Source organism: Myotis lucifugus, unplaced genomic scaffold, assembly GCF_000147115.1.
Source record: "Myotis lucifugus unplaced genomic scaffold, Myoluc2.0 scaffold_7, whole genome shotgun sequence".
NCBI lineage: Eukaryota > Metazoa > Chordata > Mammalia > Chiroptera > Vespertilionidae > Myotis > Myotis lucifugus.
In genome coordinates, this window is record NW_005871055.1 from 2,103,495 (window position 1) to 2,110,116 (window position 6,622).

The 6,622-nt window shown below is 40.4% G+C and overlaps 1 pseudogene; it reads right to left on the bottom strand.

Annotated features, from left to right (window-relative positions):
• Nucleotides 1-6,036: 6,036 nt before the first annotated feature.
• LOC111824679 lies at nt 6,037-6,132 on the bottom strand (annotated as a pseudogene).
• Nucleotides 6,133-6,622: the final 490 nt, after the last annotated feature.

Consider the following 6,622-nt stretch of genomic DNA (forward strand, 5'->3'; position numbering starts at 1 on the left):
GTTTCATTGCCAAAATACAAATATTTTACTTCATTATGGGCTCTTGTGCCTCCAACTAGGACATGACCTCAATTTCTGAATTATCACATATAGCCTACCAGTATTATCATGTACTTATTTACATTTATAGCTTACAATTCTGTTGCTTAAAAGACCAGAGGAAGTCCTCCAAATTGAAAAACATTATCAGATGCAGTTTTGTCATGAAAATCTTTTGCTGACCCTGAATTTTTTCACTAGATGGTATGGCTAATATCTGCACAATTGTTTAGTAGATGACATTGACAGTATAGTAGTCCCAGCCTTATCTTCAGGGGATATGTTCTAAGACCCCCAGTGGATGCCTGAAACCAAGGACAATCCCAAACCCTATACATACTATGTTTTTTCCTAGACATACACACCTTTTCACTTAAAGGAGGCACTTTATGGCTTCTTTTTATCATTTCTGAATTTTCAGCACCACTACTCTTGCTTTTGGGGGCCATTACTAAGTAAAATGGGGATTACTTGAATTTAAGCACTAGGATACAATGACAGTCAATCTGATCATTGAGAAAGCTATGAAGTGACTAAGATGGGTAGCATATACACGTGGATACACTGGACAAAGGGATGATTCACATCCCAGGTGGAGCATGATCACACTACTCAGAACAGCACACAATTTAAAACTTATGAACTGTTTATTTCTAGAATTTTTCATGTAACATTTACAGACTGTGGATAAATAAAACTGCGAAAAGCAAAACCATAGATAAGGAAGGAAATGCTGTATTCCTTATGTAAAATAGATGACAAATAGGCAGGAGGATTGGTGGCATGTGTAGTGGTATCCTAAATCCTAGACTCCATCTTCTTCTTTAACTTAGAAAAATCTTAGTTTTTTGCCTTTATTAATCTGAGCACGGTGAAACAGATTTAAAAGAGTGAGATAATAAATATTCTGCCAGGCTGACCTGGCTCAGTGGTTGAGCATCAACCTATGAACCAGGAGGTCATGGTTTGATTCCCGGTCAGGGCACATGCCTAAGTTGCAGGCTCAGTCCCCAATGATGGGCTTGCAGGAGGCAGCCGATCAAAGATTCTCTCTCATCATTGATGTTTCTATCTCTCTCCCTCTCCCTTCCTCTCTGAAATCAATAAAAAATATACATATTAAATAAATAAATAAAATTTCTGTCACTGCTGATATTCAAGCAGAATATTAATGATCATTTATGAAGAATGCTGTAGAAATGAAACTAGCAAAACAGGTTGGTTGATTTTTAAGGTAATTTCTAATTCTATCATTTTCAATGATGAAATGTGGAGTCAAAGAATAATGTGAGATAAAATACAGAGAAAAATTCAATTTAGTTGGATAACTAACTGCAATTTAGTGATAAAGCAAAAAGAAACATCACAGATAATCCCAATATTTTTAGACTGGAATGTGGGGAAATCATGATAATTATATATAGAAGTGAGGAAATTACAAAGATTTGGGAATAATAAAACAGGATTAGAAATGTCTTTCCAGATCATGTTATGTTCCTGATAGCAGGGTACCAGCGAAAACATAGTGAAAAAGGCAGACCCCTGCTCTCATACAATCTAGTGAGGATACAGACAAGTGACAGGCAAGTAGTAATACACACATTGCCAGTAAAAGCCCTGGAGACCATGAGAGCTCATCCAACAAGCACCGCCCAGATGTCAGGGTCAGGGAGGGCTTCCTGGAGAAAATGATGTCTAATCTGGGAACTGAAGAGTGAGCCAGAATTTGCTGGGCCATGAGGTAAATTATCTATACTAATAAAAGGGTAATATGCTAATTAGACCAGATAGACTGGACATCCTTCCAGACAAAGCTGCAGTGGCTGCTAGGGCAGAGGAGGGCTGGCAGCCACGCGGCCAGCAGCCCGGCGGCTGGCAGTGGCAGCAGCAGCAGAGTGATGGGGACAGCACCTTCCCCTCACCTCCCATAGGGAGCGGGCCTAAGCCATCAGTAGGACATCCCCTGAGGGCTTCCAGACTGTGAGAGGGGGCAGGCCGGGCTGAGGGACCTCTGGGCCTCTAATAAAATATAAAAGAGAAGAGGGTTACAGGACAAGGGACATGTAAAGGTCTGGAGGGGAGGAAGAGGAAGGGCATTTTCAAGGTTCTAAAAGTAGTTTACATGATTGGAGTACAAAGTGTGAAGATGAGACAGAGGTACAAAGATGGGCCAGAAAAGCAAGCAGTGACAATGCATTAAGGAACTTATAAGCCATGTTAAGGAAATTGGACTTTTATCTGAAGGCCATGGACAGGCAATTAAAAGTGTTAATCATTGCTTGGCCAGTGTGGCTTAGTGGTTGAGCGTTGACCCATGAACCAGTAGGTCACAGTTCAATTCCTGGTCAGGGCACATGCCTAGGTTGCAGGCTTGATCCCTGGTAGGGGGCACGCAGGAGGCAGCTGATCAATGATTCCCTTTCATCATTGATGTTTCTATCTCTCTCTCTCTCCCCCTTCCTCTTTGAAACCAATAAAAATATATGTATTTAAAAGCATTAATCAGTGAAAAGACATAATTAAATTTGCATTTTATAAAGATCACTGGCTGCAATGTACAGCAGGGTTTTAAAATTTAATTTATTTATGTCTTTATATATTTATGTACCCCCAAAATTACAAATTATAGTTGAAAGAAATTAAAGAATACTTAAATAAATAAAGGATATCTTCTATATTCATGGATTGGACAACTCACCGTTAAAACAGAAATGTTCACCAAATTGAATTAGATTCAACACAATCATTATCAAATTTCTAGCTGATTCTAAAATTCATATGGAAATGTAAGTAATTAAGAGTAGCCACACTCTAGCTGGTTTGGCTCAGTGGATAGAACATTGGCCTGCAGACTGGAGGGTACTGGGTTCAATTCCAGTCAGGGGCACATGCCTGGGTGATCCCCAGTGGGGGGCATGCAGAAGGCAGCCAATCAATGATTTTCTCTCATCATTGATGTTTCTGTCTCTCTCTCCCTTGCTCTCTGAAATCAATAAAAATATATTTAAAATAACAAGAGAAAGAGTAGCCAAAGTAATCTTAAAATAGAATAATCAAGTTAAAGGATTCACATGTCCTGATTTCAAAACTTACAAAGCTGCAGTAAACAAGATGAAGACGGTGTGGTGCTGGGATATGCAGAGACAAAAATTATGGAATAGAATTGAGATTACAGAAATAAGCCTTTATTTTTATGGTTATTTGAATTTTCACAAGGGTGCCAAGACCATTCAATAGGGGAAAGAATAGTATTTTCAGCAACTGACTAGCACCATATACAAAAATTAATTTAAAATGAATCATAAATATAAATGTAAAACTATAAAACGTTTAGAGAAGAAAACATAGAAATAAATCTTCATATCCTAAAGTTAGAGAAAGCCTTCTTAGACATATTCCAAAAGCACAAGTGATGAAAGAAAAGAAAACTTGCTTGGTGTAGTACAGGATTCAAGGAATGAAACTGTGTTACATTCAATTGAAAATATTCTTTAGTTCCAGATTTACCATGAAAACTCTACGCTACCATAATATTTACTTTTCCCACGGGATCCCTGTTTTTAGTCCTAAAGATGATGCCCTAACTGGTTTGGCTCAGTGGATAGAGCATCGGCCTGCGGACTGAAAGGTCCCAGGTTTGATTCCGGTCAAGGGCATGTACCTTGGTTGCGGGCACATCCCCAGTAGGGGTGTGCAGGAGGCAGCTGATTGATGTTTCTCTCTCATCGATGTTTCTAACTCTTTATCCCTCTCCCTTCCTCTCTGTAAAAAATCAATAAAACATATTTTTAAAAAACAAACAAACAAACATTTTCATTAATAGATCTAAATTTATTTTTTAGTTTCTCTGTAATAGTAGTTCAAAAGTAGGTAAACTTAGACTTTTCTAGCAATTAACGTTTCAGTACTTCATGTTATTTAGAAATATCTAGATATTCAATTTTCTATCATTTCACTTAATGTAGTAAAATTCTAAAGTTTCAAGTTAACAAAGAGATTTATACTACGCTGCTGTAAAAAAAAGAAATAACTCATACGATTCACAACAGCACCGATGGACATGGAGAGCATTATGCTAAGCGAAATAAGCCAGTTGGAGAAAGATAAATGTCACATGATCTCACTCATTTGTGGACTATAATGAACAACATAAACTGATGAACAAAAATAGATCCAGAGACAGAAAAGCATCAAACAGACTGTCAAACCTCAGAGGGAAGGCAGAGGTAAGAGATCAACCAAAGGCCCTGTATGCATGCATATAAGCATAACTAATAGACACAGACACTGGGGCGGTGGGGGCATATATCCTAGGACAGCGATGGCGAACCTTTTGAGCTCGGCATGTCAGCATTTTGAAAAACCCTAACTTAACTCTGGTGCCGTGTCACATATAGAAATTTTTTGATATTTGCAACCATAGTAAAACAAAGACTTATATTTTTGCTATTTATTTTATATATTTAAATGCCATTTAACAAAGAAAAATCAACCAAAAAAATGAGTTCACGTGTCACCTCTGACACGCGTGTCATAGGTTCACCATCACTGTCCTAGGAGGAGGGGGAGTGGCCAGGGAGGAGTAGATGGGGAAATAAAGAGACATATGTAATACTTTAAACAATAAAAAAATAAACATTGTAATGTGTACACAGAATTTATATACATTGCTTGAATTTGTCAATGGTGTTCTAAAAAAATCAGTTAAGTATTCATACAATATAATTATTGCTAAAGAGTTAAAAGAAACCTTTTATTCCATTTATATTAATTTAATTTATTTTCTCCTAACAGTTAAGTTAGTTCTATATAAATTTTACTATACCAAGTTATTTCTCTTGCTGACAAATTTTGCAAAAGAGATAGCATGAACTTACTTGACTAATAAACTCAGAAAAAATCAAAGTATTATTTAATGCTTATGAGTCTAAAGATATGACTATTTAACCAAACTAAACTCAGAACCAGCTTTAATCCTATGTAATAAAGAGGGTATATGCAAATTGACCATCACTCTGCCACAAAGAGGGCAGCGCCCACAGCGGAGGCAGGGTTTCCGTAACACAAGATGGCTGCACCCACAGCGGAGCCCTACTTCTCGTTATGAGCCTTAACGAGTAATCTGCAGGGACCTGAGGCTGCGCCCCTCCTTCCCCCCATGGGGCTTGACAGGGGACCTCAGGCCACGCCTCCTGCCCCAGCACCGGGCTGGGGGACCTGAGGCCACACCCCCTGCCCCAGCTCCAGGCCAGGGGACTTGAGGCCACACCTCCCCCCCCGTCTGGCAGGGCTTGACAGAGGACCTGAGGTTGCGCCCCCACCCGGCAGGGCTTGACGAGGGACCTCAAGGTGTCCCCCCGCCCCAGTGCTGGGCCAGGGGACTTCAGGCTTCTCCCCTCGCCCTGGGCCAGGGGATATAAGGCCACACCCCCCACCCAGCAGGGCTTGACGGGGGACCTGAGGCTGTGCCCCCCCTACCATTGGAGCTTGTTGGGGGACCTGAGGCTGCGCCCCCCACCCAGCGGGGCTTGACAGGAGACCTCAAGGCATGCCCCCTGCCCCAGCCCGGGCTGGGGGACCTCAGCCTGCACCTCCCGCCCCAGCACCAGGCCAGGGGACCTGAGGCTATGCCCTTGCCCAGCGGGGCTTGACAAGGGTGGGACTGGCTGGGTCTAAATCTAGCCCAATTGGGGGGGGGGGCCTGCCGAGTCTGGGTCTCGCGTGATTTTGAGGCACATGTGGGTGGGTGGGACTCTGGGTCCCATGGTGAGCCCCAGACTCTGACAGGAGGAAGATTTTCATATACATTTTACTAATTTCCTTTCATCTCTGACACTTCTATTATAGAGAAAGGGCAAATAGCAATATTAAAATATTTCCTCTAATTAATCCCCTTTTAATGTGCACAAATTTTGTGCACCGGGCCAGTAGTTTCAAATATTTTCCCAAATCATGTGATTCTGAAAAGCATTTCAGTTAGCCTGTTCTATTTTGTTTTTTAATATGGAATGCTTCATGAATTTGCATGTCATCTTTGTATCAATCTTCTCTGTATCAATCTAATTTTAGTATATGTGCTGCCAAAGTGAGCACAGCCTGTTCTATTTTTTTTAATGTTTTATAACTCAAATGAGTAATTTTTTTATTGATTTAAGAGAGAGGAAGGGAAAAGGGGAGAGAGATAGAAACATCATTGATAGAGAAACATCATTGAAGGGCTGTCTCCTGAATGCCCCCTACTAGGGATGAAGCCCATAACCTGAGCATGTGTCCTGATGGGAATTGAACCTCCTGGTTCCTGGGTAATCACTCAACCACTGAGCCACACCACCAGGAAACCTGTTCTATTTTTGAGCATTCTTATATAAGCCCTTATTTTTTTAAACCAATTTAATATTACAAATTAGGATTCAATGGTAGAAATATGCTACATCTAGACTGTACATACTAGTACATAGACATACATCAACATACAGATAAGCATAAATAGAGATCTCATAGTTGTCATTTTAAATCTCTAGCCTTTGTGTTCCAGGCACAATTCAAGACTCAGAGGAAAACTGGATCCAGATTATGTTTCTGG